This window comes from Strix uralensis, chromosome 4 (assembly GCF_047716275.1).
Source record: "Strix uralensis isolate ZFMK-TIS-50842 chromosome 4, bStrUra1, whole genome shotgun sequence".
NCBI classification, from domain to species: domain Eukaryota; kingdom Metazoa; phylum Chordata; class Aves; order Strigiformes; family Strigidae; genus Strix; species Strix uralensis.
The window spans coordinates 60,290,716-60,306,626 of NC_133975.1; the positions used below are offsets into that span (position 1 = coordinate 60,290,716).

Here is a 15,911-nt window from a genome sequence, read left to right on the forward strand (position 1 = left end):
GTATATTTGGATCATCAAACATGCTAAAACTCCATTTCTGAGTGTAATGGCAGACCTTTAAGTTGTGTCTAATGAACTTCTCCATAGCATAAACTTAGTAGCTTTCTAACAGACCTTTTTCAAACATTGCTTGCCATTATGAACCTAGTTCAAAACAGTAAGTACAAAAGCAAAGAGATGTTTCAGCTTAAAAGCAGGCATTTCCTAGGTAACTGAGGTATGGTTATTTTTAAATAAATTTGCTTATTATCCCTGAAGACTAAATGCTATTTGGCGATCATGAATAAAACTCTTGAGTGGTAGCTCTGGAAGTTCTAGTGTAACTCCTGTGGCACTATATTTTGATTAAGAAACTAGCTATCTGATGTTCTCTAAAAATTCTGGTGCTGTGGGCATTTAATGGACCCTAAGAACATTTGCAAAATGTAAACTTATTAGAAGTATTTTGAGGAAGAAGCAATATCTTAGAGGAGATCCTATGGGTATAACACTGACATTTATTATGGAACTGTGTGGAATTTCTTTTGCAACAGCTTTTTACCTGTAATTTGTGCAGACAAAAGGCTAAGCATAAACACATGCTTTCATATGCTCAACTTTACTCTGTATTGATTAATTGCCCAGGAGGATTCATGCCTTCTAGACAATGAGTAAAATCTTGGTCCTATAAAAGTCAATGAGAATTTTGTTATGGACTTGCAGAGAGTCAGGATTTTATAAAAACAGAAGTAAAAAAGGTTGTTGGATATAGGCTGATTCTCCAAAATCCATTTGCAGTTTCAGCTTTCCAACTTTATTTTAACTAATAGTGAATAAATTACTTGAAAAAATGCCTTTATAGGGAAGAAAATGAAGTTCTGATTTTGAGCAAAATTATCTGACAGAGAGATAAGATATATCTTTTAAACTACTGCCATTTCCCTAACAAAAGTTGTCAACTCCTCAAAGACAAACTACTGTCTGAGACCTTAATGAACTTTTCTGTCAACAAAATAACTGTTGTTTTGAGATGAGTGGGGAGAAAAAGAGCATAGATAGTGAAAAAAACATTTGCTTTAGTTATTTTTTCAGATCACTTTGTTTTAGAAGTAGCTAATATTTTTGCCAAATATTTGTTTTGCCAAATATTTTTGCTTAGGTAAGGGCTTGTAGGGATCTAAAAATAGCAATGAGGGCAAATTTAAAAGCTCATTAAGGATTAACACTTCTTCTGTATATAAAAAAATAGGAAACATGTTAGAATATGTAATACATCTAGAAAGAGTGGGATTTTAAAACTGTCCCTGTGTTTAAAAGCATCAGGAGTATTTTAAACATCTCTGGAATCTGTAGCATTTATAAGAGCTATTTATTAGCTGCCACAAGCACAACACTTCTAAGAATGAATAAAACCATTTAAACATTTCCCAGGACTCCTGAGACCGAGGTGTGTGCTTTGCATGTATATGTAAAGCATAAATATGAATGTGTGTAAGTGCATGGGAGGGAAGAACAATTTTCCCTTCTTCCTCTCAAGAGAATGCCTGAAATTTAATTGAGGTAAAATAAATGTTCTTATCAGAAGGCACAATGGACCTTCCCAGTTTTGTTTGTGGCAGAGTTCAGGAGCCCTCCCCATGGCTTACTCTACCTTCCCCCACTTCAGATATTAACCTGGACATCATGCCTTCCAAACATTAAATGAGCTGTGCGATGTTTTATTACATTTCTCATGTGGCTAAGCTTAGTGTGGCTTTTAAGTGTTCCTCGGTATGCCGTGCTTACGCAAGTTATTTTCTGCTGTGGATTGTTGATGCTGCAGCAGCAGATAGAGTGATGTGCCTTGAATTCCAATGAGGAGAAGGCGTTGGTTTATTTTGGTTTTTTGAGTACAGAGTGAGTATTTTGAAAAGATTTGTAACTCAGATTTTTCTCTATTTCAGGCTTAAAGCATTAGAAATGAATTGTTTTAAGTGCTGCTGGGAAATAATTATATGTCTTTAGAAAGTAATTTAAAATGTCATTGTTTGTAAATGTTATTTATGAAAATGTTTTAGCTGGTGACTTATATTACATTCAGTGTGGATCTCCACAAAACGCAAATGAACAAACAGAAACCCTAGAGCACTGAGAAGCTAATTTTTATGAAACTAATTTTTATGAAAATGGACAAAAGCAATGGGGAGAAAGTTTGCTGTTGAGAACCTCAATTGTAACTAAATTAGACTTTCTTTCATTGTACTAAGTTGTTTCTGATCTTGTCCTGACAATTAGGGAAAATTTATAAGCAATGAGGTGGGCAATTGAAGTGATGTGTACATTTTCTCAAACTCCTTTAGGAGATTAAAACCTTTCAGTGTGTTCTATCCATCTGCTTATTTAGTGCTTGTATTATTGGAAGCAATCCTCTCCTCTTCCAGCAGTGATGCTTAGATCCCTAGTTCTTAAGGGTTGTGTATGAAACAGATTTTAAGGGATCCAGCCCTGATTAGAACAGTTAGCCTGTTAACGTCCTATGTATTTACAGTGGATTATTTGAAGGGAAGCAGGGGTTAAGTCAGCAGGTCTCTCGGCTTCCCCAGGGGTTAACCTGGCAGCCTGTTTGGCACACACAGGAGGGCTGACAGGTAGCAGGATTTGTCTAAGCAGTGTGCATGAGAGCCAACAAGGAAAACTGAATGCTCTGGATTAGTTTTGGATTATGTTGTCAGAGTGAAGCCTGACGGACAAACTGCAGAGGAATAAAATGCAATCTGTTTGGGGAAAAAGACAGCGTGCATAGCTTTCATTTTTCAAGAAATGACAAGAAAAATCATTAATAATTTGTAAATCCATGTCCATTAACTTTTCTCTTTGTTATCCCAAGGCAGTCTTTTTAACATGATTTTGCCACTGTTCTATATCTGTTCTTTCTTGTGACAGATGGCAAGATAAATATAAAATTGCAATAATACAGTACAAACCAAAGGGAAAAATATCTAGAAATCATAACACCTGGAATTGCTTAATGTGGAATATTGGGGGTGGGGAGGGGTGGTGGGTTTTTTCCATCTTTTTGTGGTGAAAGATAAAGTTTAATATCATTTATATACTTTTCCTATTCTATAGTTTAATTCATGTGATCATCATTTACTTCAAAATATTGGAAGAAACATTTCATTATTATTTCCATTAAAGCAATTGAATTACCAATATTACTAGTACAGCTGATTTCCTGTTTTTCTTCATCTGGTTATTTCATTATTTTACTCCTCAAGTACTTACTGTTTTACAAGAGGGGAAGAACATTTAGGAAAAAAAATTTAAAAACCCAATAAAAAACTTTTTTTTTTTCACCAGAAAGAATTGTATTAATTTTCATTGAAATGGTGTTTGTCCTTGTAAATGTCACTTAGTTTGTTAACAGTGACTTCTTCAGCTATAGAAGAATAGTTCCTGCTCATGAACTTCAGTCAGATTTGATTTTCAGAAGGTTACGGGGCGGGGGGGGAGGGAGGGAGAGCAGTCAAGGGGAGGAGGGGGTTTGTACAATTACTTTTTTATGATAAAGAAAGGAACACACTAAATGGAAACTGGCAAATAAACCTACTTAAGGACCAAGTAAAGTCAGGGGAAGACTGTAAAAATTATTGTGGCCTTGATCTTTGTTAGTCAGGTTTATACCAGATTTCTTCATATTTACTAAAATGCCAGAACTGTTTTATGGCTTAATTCAAGAAAAAATGATTCATCAGTTACAGCATTTTGGATTATGTTGTTGCTGAGGTATTAGCAGAGTAAAACAATTCATAAATGTATTAGAACTAGAATTGTATTAGTACAGCCAAATAATTTGCATGAATACATTTATATTATAGATTTTAATTTTTTTTTCTGCTTATGAATTATCCAAATGTAGAATCAATGCATTTGGTTTTGGAGGAGTACAGTAAACACTGTCTATGAATTAATCTTGGTCTATTTACATCTGTATGCAGATTTTGTGGCTATTCTGTATATCTGATTTGAGGTGAGTTGGGTTCATTTTCAGTGAGCGTGTGAAATGTACATTAAATTTCTGTCTCCTAATTAGTGATGTAAGAAAGATTTTGCTGCTAACATTCCCAGTTTTATTATATTTCCCTAAAATGTGTTCTATCTGAAAGCAGTCTTGCTAGCTATTTTGTTTACTCAATTATTCTTGAAAAGTAAGTAGAAGAGTATGAGGAATTGCTATAGCCAACTTTTACTTACAGTGTAGAATTTGCTTTTGGTTATTAAATCAGCTTTGGGTAAATGTAATGTTTAGCTATGTGGAGTGTGAGTAAGCGAGTAGTAAACATATCTCCAATAGAGTAAAATGTTTATGCCCAAACTCATTCTGACTGAGTCCCTGCACCTCATATATGCTGTTGGCTGACTCTCTAGATCTTTAGAACTGCTTCCTTAATAGGAAACAACAGCATAGAGTAGAACATCAAATTTAAAAACATTAAAAATTCTTTTAATATTAAGCATGTGCTTCATTGCTGATTCACGGTGGCTAGATTTGGTCCTGAAAGCACTGTTGTTGGTGCATTTTATTCTTTTTTTGCACTGAATGGATAGAAGTATTGTAAAAGCCATGTCATCTCTCTGGGCTTCTCTTTCCCCTTGAAAATAGTAATACTATTTCACGAACATTGTAGACACTGAAAATTATGCTTTAGGATTTTTTTTCTGGATAAAAGCTCAACAATTTAATTGTACATAGTTGTCAGCGCTTATAACTAACCAAGCTTTTCAAAAGTAGTCATATTGTACTTCCATCTCCAAAATTTCAATCCAGATGAAGATTTTACTGGCATTATAAATCTTTGTTCTAGTTATGGTTATTCATCAAGAAGTCTTCTACATGTGCTTTTTCAACTATTTTGAAATGACCAATTAGATTAGGACAGCAATGCAATTTTGTTTGTGTCACCTTAAAGGTAAAAGTACCTGGAGGAGAGTTCTAGAGTAGCAAAGGATATGTTTAAAAGGCAAACAAAAGTTAAATGGTTTGCTACAGATATATTCAATTTTGTGACTAATTGTCCACAGTTAGGAACATTTATTTTCTTAAATTTTTCCACTAAGATAAGTATTACAGATTCAGCGTCTTAAATTCAGCTTTTTAAATAATGTATATCAGCACCTTTGTTTATACACAAAAGAACTAAGATAATTAATTTGTTTATTAATGTCTTTTTGTGGACATTCACAATATCCATATTCACAAGCTTAAGTATTTGAACCAGTGAACAGGCCTGGGGCATTTTTCATCCTGCATGTTTCAAAAATAGCTTATCAACATCTCCATAATCTGTAGCTGTCAAGTCGTTATTTCATTTACTGCTGAACTAGAGTGAAAACTCAGCAAATGTACACAATAATTGGGGCTAAGGGTCTAAGAAAACTGCAGAAATATATAGGCATAAGTGCAGTATAACTTATGTGAGGAATTTAATTAACAGCTGCTCACAGTAATATAGAACAATATCTAATGGTGAATGATAGTCCAGACTTCAATATTAGTCTACAGAGAAAAGCCATTGGCTCTATTAGCACAGCATTTTGCAGTATCTTTTAAATTAGTCTTTTAAGCTCTTCCAGGAAAGACTACCTAGGTAATGGCCAGCAGGAGCTACATGTTGCTGTAGCTTGTCCTTCCTGAAGACAGGTCTATTCCAGGCTTGCATAACTTTTCAGAACTGATGGGAATCACATCACAGTTTGCTGTGGCTGCAAATCATTATTCCATGGGAATAAAAACAAGAGAAATGCTGTTAATTCTGTTACTCAGCTTTTAAGCCTGACCACTTTGGGCCAAGTTGTCTGACCAAACTTGGATTAGTCATTGATTTCTTTGTCATGAATTTATGGGAAGTGACAGAGTACAAGAAAAAACTTCAGAATGCTTCTCTTTGTGACATTAGTAATAGCAGCTTTAGGAAAACTTTAATATCCTGTTCCCTTTTTCATATAGAAAAAGTTAGACAATAACACATAGAAATAACTGAAGCAGTAAATTATCAAGGGGCATACAGTTTTAATAGAAATAAATCCATAAAACTATTGCATATATCCTCCTGTTCTAGGGGAATAAAAGTCTGCATGACTTATTTATATGAAAGCATTTGCTAGGTATGCACACCAAAAAAACCTTCCAAGCTACTGAAAGAATATGACTTCACTATTGTTAACACTGCTTTAACAAGTTGTGATGCAAAGAGTAAGGAAAAAAAAAAGTTTGCCCTTAGTTGATTACTTGTATATCATATTTTATTCTGCAGTGTATCATCCTTGATTCTGCGAGGTTTAAATTACATTGTTGGTTCCAAACCTCACCTCAAAAGAAAGATCTCTTCCATCATTCAGTTCACGCTGTCTTTAACTCAGTCTTCTGCTGACTTCTGGTATTGCACTTTAGGGAATTCTTAGGCATAAGAACTTATTTCAGAGCTAGAACTATAGTTCTACTCTCTTCTGTTTCAGGTTGCATGCAAAGGCTCTTTATATCTCTACATGCATATAATAAATAGGGTGATCAAGTATTCTGGTTTGTCTAGCAATGCAGGCTCTGTCCTGGTATTTCAAGGACTGATTTCTGGATGCTGTTTTGACCTGGATTATCATTAGGGATATTGACTTTTACCAGTTTGTTGTCCCCTCTCATGCTGTCTCTACTAGGTTCCGTGGCCTAACATGAAAGATGAGTTTTTAGTATGTAACACCAAAACCTTGTGCTCCATTTTTTTTTTAAATTTTAATTTTAATCTGACCACCCTAAGCAAAAGCCAGAGACACTCCCTCAGTAGACACCTCAGAATTTTGTAGTCTCAAAATTAGGGCTAAGAGCCAAGTGAAAGTGGAAGAGTATTTTGTGTGTATGTGATGGTGGCACAGGTTCTGAGTCCTGTTTGTGGGAAGAACCACAGCATAACAATGATGTGAGCTGAAAAGGGCCTAGCTCATCTTTGAGACTCCAGCACTTTGCAAGGTGGTAAGTGAGACATAGCACAGTTTTATCTTTGAATAGAGCAGATATGAAATTGTTAAGAGACAAAAATAGCTTAAGCTAAAAGAGTCACTTCTTACAGAAGTGAGTTTCTGTCTCTCTCCTTCTCTCTTATTTCCCCACGTTTTTTCAAAAGAAAAGAATGATCACCAAAATACTTTTCACAAGTTCACAAATTTTTCTGACTCAACTCAGAAGAAAACCCTTTGTAATACAAGCTTGAAATATCACACCTAAACATGTATGGAAAGAGATCACTGTTCACACACAGATCAGTTCTTCCAGTCTCCTCTGGGCTACAGTTGACAGTGCTTTTCTGGTTCTGAATTTTTCTGCATCTAAGTCTTGCACCTCCCAGATTTCTCAAAGACATTTTCATCTTCATTATCCTCTTAATGATACAAATTCATATTGCGCTTCCTTCCAACCTTCCAATTTCTACATCTAAACATAAACACACAGTATATATTTAGTTTGTAGAAGTTGTAAGCATGCGTGGATGATGCATCTCTACCTCGTCCCTTAGCTTTGAGATATTTCTCAGTATATGCAGGCCTGTGAAACTCTGAATGAGACCAGTGCTTCAGTATTAGCTTTTTTAATATATAGCAGCCTTCCTGCATTTACAGGTCATCCAAACTCTACTTAAGTAGTGACATCCAGTGCACAGGTTTGAGAGGCTTGCAGGGTTAATTCTGTCATTACTGTGTTGACATGAGGCATGTTACAGCTTTCAGTTGAAAATGTTACTTGTAATCTTTTAATCCCAAATTAGGTCAACATTTTATCAAGTTAATCTAACATGAAGATTAATTAGGCTAGTTAACACGCGCACAGAGGTTATTTGTTTTGAGTCTACATTTAATCAAGGAGTTAGTCCTTAATACAATAGACAGCCTCCCCCCTGCCCCCTAACCCTAGCTACAGTTCATTCCATCATTTTGATATCATGTGCTGTTTAGGACATAAAATTAGGAAAAGGCCAAATTGAATTTCTTATTCAATCGACCCACAAGCCCAGCTGAAACAAAACCAATCCCTTGTACTAGAAGAGATGGATTTTCAAAAATTGTATAATTTGCAAAATTAAATCTATCATAGATTAATTTAAATTTTTTTTAGGAAAAAAAATGCCATTAATATTAAACTGCCCCGAAATTTATTTTGAAATAATTCCATAGCATTCCAAGACAATTCTTCATGTAAAAATTATCACCTTTTGAAATGCGGAAGATGCATGATGTTTTCTAAAGTAAGATTGATACTACCATTAAATTCTTAAGGCTACAAAATGCAGAACAGTGGAAAAAAACTGTTGAGAGAAATGTGCCAGGCAAAGTGGAAATTTTATAAAGAGAGTTTCTCAGGTCTGCACTGAAGTTTCCCTCAAAATTAGACTGTCTCAACAGCTAATGCTATGCCTGCTAGATCACTCACCTGAGACGTAAGAACCTTGTTTTGGACTAGAGCTACTGCAGCAGGTCTTTGGCTCAGTTTCTCAATCTCATAAATTTTAGTAACCAGCAGGAACTATAAGGGAAAGGAACTTTGTACACTTTTTAGAGTATTTACCATTCTGAAAACTGTTTCCCAGCACAGAGGAAAGCACCTTTCAGTTTTGCAGGTATACTTTTACAGCCGAGGAAAACTGTTCTTGATAGTAGTGAAAGAAAGTAGTTTTTTCCCTAGGGCAGGATGTCTTTTAATAAGAAATTTTGGTTCTACTAGGACCCTTGAAATTACCTGCTGCATTCATGCTGTCTTTTATTTTTCTCTTTGTTACCCACAAAACTTGTTGCTCTTGTGGTGTTTTGAAGAGTAAGAACAATGGGATAAACAGAATGGAAAAAGAACTTGTCTGGTTTCTTTCTTTACCATTTTCATGCCATATCCCTTCTGAAAAAATACTATTCAATATAGTTACTCTCAAATTAAATATCCAAAAGGAGGAGAAAGAAGACAGTTTGTATAGAGGGAGGTGGCATAAATCTGCTAACAGGGGTCATTAGACCGGACAAATGCCTTTCTCCCCTGAGTTTCCTAGATAAGGAGAACCTATCTAGTAGTTAAAAATTCCAAGAGTCATTCTGGATAGCATTACCGACCCCCCTGGGTGTTGCTGCAGAGTTCATGCCCTGTTTCATCAAATACCCAGTGACATTCACCAGGGGCCATGCTAATTATAGGGATTTAGCAGACAATGTCTAAGAACATTTCATCACAAAATAGCATGTCTTTGTCTCAAGTATTGGTTTGTTGATGTGCTAAGTTAGCAAAAAACTGGAGGTAAAATGATCCTGCAGTTTGTTAGTGTATCTTTACAGCAACATTAATCAACATATTGAAATGTTAAGATACAATCTCTCCTGCCTGTAGTGCCCGCAATAGTGTGCTGTTTTGCAATTACGTGGAGGAGAAAGGTTCAAGGTAGCTTAAAAATTAATGGATTATACATTAGTTCAATGTCATCTAACCCAGCTGTTTTAATGAGATACATGGTTTATTCACTATAAAACATATTTCTTAGGCAAGAGTTAGACAACCCTTGCGTTTTACTTATGCCAGACCTAGTCCGTAGTCTCTTTACTGAAGTCAGGGGGGAGGGGAGGGTGTGTAAGGATAAGGGAGGCAAATCAGACTCCCATTTTGCTTCACTGCCAGTTGAATTGTTGTTTGATTCTCAGAGAGCAAAGCTTGTGATTATGGAGTGAAATCCCTTCCTCAGAGCTAAGTGCAGAAACAGACATAAGCAATGCTACAATTTAGCTTTACCAGAGTGCAATCCATCGGCTTTCCTTGTGCAGTACATGGAGGCTGGGTACCTCAGAAAGCTGTAAAATAGCCAGCTTCTGAATGGTGAACAGCCTACTCCAACCATCTGAAAAAGCTATGAAGAATAATACATTTTATAACCCTCCAGGCAGAGAGAGGCTTAGTCCCAGAGGTCACATTGCCATTGTCACTGAAAGTCTTTCTCAGAGATAGACACATGACTCCTTACTATTTAAAAAGAAATAGAGTACAACCCATCCATTACTTGCAAGATGTTGCCAGTGACTGTGTGATATCTTCAGTGTTTGGGTCCCACTCTGGCCCAGTCACCGCATTGCAGTCCATACTCACAATTAACTCTATTTTTGAAAGGGAATAATTCCAGCAGAAAATATGCATTGCCCTACTCACAGTGGCCTATAGCATGGTGCTTCCTGTACTATCTAGGGAGCTGATGCACAGGAGGGTCAAATCAGTACCACTCTGATTCTAAGAATACCCTAAGTGGTGTGTCCTGTCCAAAATGTGCACCTACACATGACTACTAGGCATGCCAAAAATATATTTTCTCCATCAGATCCGTAAGGGGATTTATAGAAGGGAGTTTATCAACATAATTCAAAGGATTGTAGAGATTATACAAAGCCTATTCTAATTTTCTGTTCCCAGTATACTTTATGTAGTTTGTACACTGTGGAATAACTTGAAATTAACAGTCAGTCTCTCTCTCTGACACATACGTTTCTACTTATACATGAAATTTATTCTTTTTTATTCATCAATTTACAGTACTTTTATGTTTTATTAAGCATTTATGTGTGGAGGTGACAACTGACAGCCAGGTTGGACTCAGTTGCACAGGCACAGTACAGACATTATAAAATGATCATACCTGCCTTTTAATGGGAGCAATCAAAAACATTTACTTGGTTAATAAAAATTCTGAAGTGAACTTTTAAGTGGAGTTAAAATTAACTGCTATAAAAGCATATGGACATTCAGGACTCCTGGAAATTAACTCAGCTACTTAAGAACCTTAGGAGAGTAACTTCTGGCTGGCAAAAATCTGCCAGATGTATTAATGATGATGGAAAGAGTAATGAGATAAATAGGCACAAATGATGAAGCAGAAGACTTTGAATTGACAAATAGCTAGTGGCATAGCAACAAAAATGGCATACAGCATAGAAATCACCTATCATTGAATTTCAAGAATGTTTGACATTGCTAGTAAATACGTCATGATCATTAGGAGGCTATAGCTGTTTCCCTCTCCTCCCCCCATCCCCGTCTCTTCCTTCACCTTTTTCCTGTTATCACCTTTTCTAGACTGAGGTTCATCTCCTTTTCATTTTTATATTTTCTGAGAACAGTTTCTAAGAGGTACATCTGCATCACTCTCTGCAGTGTAGCATTTGTTTGCAGAGCTACAAGGGCACAGGCAACACTATTGTCCAAGAGATGACTCTCAACTGGGGTGCACAAAGTGTTTCAAGCCATTATGGCACTGCCTGTATCCTAGTTGCAGCTTACCTAAAGGGTTTAGGTGAGAACAGACTTTATGTCCTCCTCATTCTCCAAAGCAAAGGACCTGTGATTAGTTCTGGTCACATGATAGGGCATATAAGTGGGAAGAGGATTTGTGGTGGACAGTAAGGAGAGCTTCTGGAACCAGCTCTAACTCCTCTGCATTCACAGAGGGTATAACCCACAAACAGCATTTATTTATTTAGTGCTGTTTTATGATGGCTGACACATGCAAGTTTAAGTTATGTAACTGTACCATTTTTGTAAGTATCTTCTAAATTTTTATCCTTTTGATTAAATGATTGGAAATATATTTAGCTCCATGACAACTGAACTCCCCACAGTATTTATTTCTCTAAGAATTTAGCCTCCTTTTTAAAATCTTCTTGCAATATCCTATTATTGCAATTTCTTTTCTTTTTAACTGTGGGGAAAAGGTCTGCAGAACATTTCTAGTGAGCTCACTGAAAGCTGTCAAATAAATGCACTAGCAGATATGTTCATGTTTTAATGACTCCAGGAAGTGTTACTGACAATTCTAATCATAAAAGTTTTTACAGATACACTCAAACCCAGAGTATGCATGGTCAGTTCACATAATCACACCAGGTCTCACCTTCCATGGTGTTTGGTTTTGGGTTTTTTTTTTGTTAAAAAAAAAAAAAAAAGCTAATGAGCTTATTTGGAGATGTAAAGGCTTATTACAAGTTAATGTGATTTTTTTTAAATGCAAAAGATCATGCAATGAAAATGCCAAGAGCCTGAGGTGAGGAGGTGATTTCTAAATTATGGTGCTGAGAAGTCATTGCTTTAGTTAATAAATCAGAGAGCGGTTTGAAGGCATACAGGTTTAAATTATTTGTATTTCCTCCTAAAATATTTCAGGATTGTTGTCATCAGAGAGCAGAGACTTTGATCAATTTGTAAGTCATTATTTTCCTACGTTTCTGGTGAGAAATGGACATTGTATATAAAGCTTTATTCCTGGAGGTGGCCCTAAGCAGAACACTCATCTTGTTGTGAGAGTCCAAGGGAGACTGCACTCTATTATACTCTAATACAAATAGCCTGGTACACAGCACTCTGTGTAAAGGGAATGTATACAATTTTATGAACGGGATTTTTCTAAAGCTCTCTGAAGTTAAAAGGAGACCAAGACAAGTATTTAGAAAGATAAGGAGAGGAAAAATTATAAAAAGAAAAAAAGATAATCTCAAAAGCCTTTTTCCTGTGTTTGTAAAGGATAGAACCTTGTCAAATGCTTATTACTGTGCTCACCTATAGGATGTACATTTATTTTTTCCAAACAAATTTATTGCTTTGGTACACATTTAGTTAATGGGCTTCTGTGACATGGAAGTGCTACAGGGACTCATTGTCTTCATCTCTTCCTGCTGTCCTTTAAGTCAATATTAGTTTATAGAGAAGTGCCACAGTGCAATTAATTTGTCCTTCGAAGAATTCAGATTCATAAATCAGCCTCTTTCTCCCTCTCTTTCTCTCTTTTTCTGCACGCTTCATGGTGAGGTAAACATTTGCAACAGCCAAACCTCAAAAGGTTGAAAGGTCTAATTCAAAAAGGGCTCCCCAAACAGGATGCTTATCTTAAACATACAAATTTATCCAAACCTTTGCAAGCTTACCTTTTTCCATGTGCCATTATTTTCTTTCCAACTTACTCAGGCTATACTCCTTACCCTCATACTGTTGTTCTGATGGTTCTTTTTGTTTGATATGAATGAAATAATTTTTTTAAAATCTACTCAAATTTTCATTGTAGTGAACAGAATGCAAACTATTTCTGGATTCATTAAAGCTCAGATAAATACTTTCCTGCCTCTCTGACTTCCAGTAGTCTTTAACCCTCTGTCTTGCTGAAATCCTTCCCACGTATCAGAGAGGCTGGAAATCTCCTCTGCACAGGCTACTGTCTTCAGATCTTGTTGGTTCTTGGGAAACACAGGGAGACCCCAAGTGTTAGGATGTGAATGAAGTAGGCTACCAGAGAAGGTGACAGGTCGGAGACGTGCACCTCATCAGTCACATCACACTTTAAGACTGGGGCATATATCAGGTCAGGTAACTCACTAGGTCAGGTTGGGGGGCGTGGGGAGTGGAGTCTCTTGAGGTTTATAAGGTAGAAAGGAGAAGAATGAAATGAAAGTGACAAAAGAAAGTTTTGGGGAAAAAGAACAGATGAATCTCAAAGGACAGAGGCAAAAGATCTTAAAACAGAAAGAAGCCAAATTTCTCAGAAATTTTTCAGAAATTCTTCACTCCTTCACTGATCTCTACCTTCATCTGTAATCCTTATTTATCAGACTCCTTCAGCTCTCTCCCATGACTCCAGAGAAACTTGCATCCTGTTTTAAATCCAGTTCTCATTCTACAATGGTGGAAGCTAACAACAGAAAGAAGGTCTTGCCATTACTTCTTCTCTCCTACTTGATTTAGAAATGAAGTATTTTTTTCATGCCTTTTATTCTTCCTGCCCCTTCTACCAGGACTACAAACAGAATTTTCTTCAGAGAGTAGCAAATAAGACATAAGTAACATACTACTGAGTTAAATTTCTAGGTCCAGGGTTCTCAGGTTTTCTTTGCTTTTATTTTGTTTTCTTTTGCCGCTCTTTTTGAGGACTAGATTGCCAGCATTTCTGGGTGCAGATATGGAAGTTATTCCAGTTGAATCCACTTCTTGGGCTGTTCCTTAGTTACTATGGAATAAGTAGTAAGTGATAATAGCAGCAAGTATTTCTAATGCTCTGCAGTTGATACTGCATCCTGATGAAATATACTTGATGAAACTTCCCACTCCACCAAATAACTTTTTGGCATGTGTCATTATTACCAGACTGGAGTGTTTTTCAGCCTTTGATACAAGGGATTCTATATATAATGGAAGGGGAATAAAACCTCTCTCTAATAAAATATTGCAAGCTCATTACCGCAGTGTCCTGATGATAGGGATTCAAACCCCTCTGGGAAGAAGGCAAACAAAATTCAGGTTCCCACATCTTTAACAAAGCTGTACCAACAGCACTAGAGAAAACCCAGAAGCACAAGGACTCTGCTTTGTAAGTACAAATAGAACTCATCCCCTTTAAAAGAAGCAATTACTGTATGACCAGTCCTGAAACTTTTGAAAGCTTTTTATTTTTGTAGAGCCTTTGCACCTATAGTGGAAAGATTACGGTTCAGTGATTGCTTGCAAAGCAAAGGACGTGGACAATCCAAAAGCCACAAGCCATGCTGCCAGCTAATCAGTTTCCTGCATGACAGTACTCAGGAAACTTAAATTTAGATCTTCAAAGAGTTCTTGAAGACTCCCACTGCAAAGGGTGATGTTCAAGCACGACTGCACCCTATTCACTCCCTGAATCAAACAACCTCCATTATTCATAGAATAATCGAATCGTTTAGGTTGGAAAAGACCTTTAAGATCATCAGGTCCAACTGTTAACCTAGCACTGCCAAGTCTGCCACTAAACCATGTCCCTAAGCACCGTATCTACACGTCTTTTAAATATCTTCAGGGATGGTGACTCAACCACTTCCCTGGGTAGCCTGTTCCAATGCCTGAGAACCCTTCCAGTGAAGAAATTTTTCCTAATATGAAATTCATTCATCCTAAACTGAGATACTACATCTCTGAACACAGGCCTCTTCAAAAGCGCTGCGCTTGTAGCCTCATGCCTTTTGCACTATTCCTGAAATAACAGAAATAGAGCAATTACAAAGGGGAATGGAGAGCATTACAAATCAAAATATTAACCTAGAAACTAAAACTCTCCTGCTAAAAATTAAAAATATGTAACAGGAAAAATATAAAAGGGAGAAAATGTAACAAGGTTCTCTTTCCATTAACTCTGCAAAATATGTAATCCTTAAAAAGAGAAGCTTATATATTTACTAACACATTTCTCTTTGTAAATACAAAACCAGTTAATAGCCTCATAGCTCAGTTTTGTCAAAGTGCTAAAGTCCTAATTTTTTTATAATCTCTGCTCAAAGTGAATAGAAAATTGTAGGACATAGAAATCCATAAAATCACATCCATATCCCTTTACATATGTGTCAGCCCCTAAAACAAAGAGAAATTAAGTCGTTGTTATAGGAATATTTCCTACAGGTATTAACATTCATATATGTAAAGTGAGTAAAGTGTATATAAATTATGAGTGAATGTCTCAGTCCCACTGTCATGTTTTAGTCCAGGTCTTAAGCTTCTGAGGGGAGAGAAATAGTCTCTCACCTACATAGATGACATTGCAATATATGCCCTCCTGAGCACTCGGGAAAAAAAAAAAAAAAAAAGGGGGGTTACTGTTAGAAAGTTAACTAGAAAAGTTTAAAAATTGCTTGCCATTTTCTTCAGAATAAGTTTGTGTACAAATGCTGTTACAGCAAAACAAAAATTCTCTGCAGGTTCACACCTCCTCTAATTTTATGGTAGCTTGTTTATAAATTCATATTGTGAAACACCAGTTACTCAAAGTACCATGTTTTATTTTAATTATGCTTTAAAAAGAAATGAGGGAATCAGAAACACTTCCCCAAAATTAGATCTATGAAGGAGGCAAATAAGAAATTGAAGTGGAAGAGGAAGGAGACGA

At 36.2% G+C, this 15,911-nt stretch overlaps 1 long non-coding RNA gene across 1 annotated transcript in view; it reads left to right on the plus strand.

Moving 5' to 3' along the window:
- Positions 1 to 1,768: 1,768 nt before the first annotated feature.
- Positions 1,769 to 15,911, plus strand: part of LOC141942864 (uncharacterized) — a 153,710-nt gene continuing 139,567 nt past the window's right edge. Inside the window, exon 1 of the long non-coding RNA XR_012628761.1 lies at positions 1,769 to 1,875. This is a non-coding gene — a long non-coding RNA (uncharacterized LOC141942864). The remainder of the gene's footprint in view (positions 1,876 to 15,911) is intronic.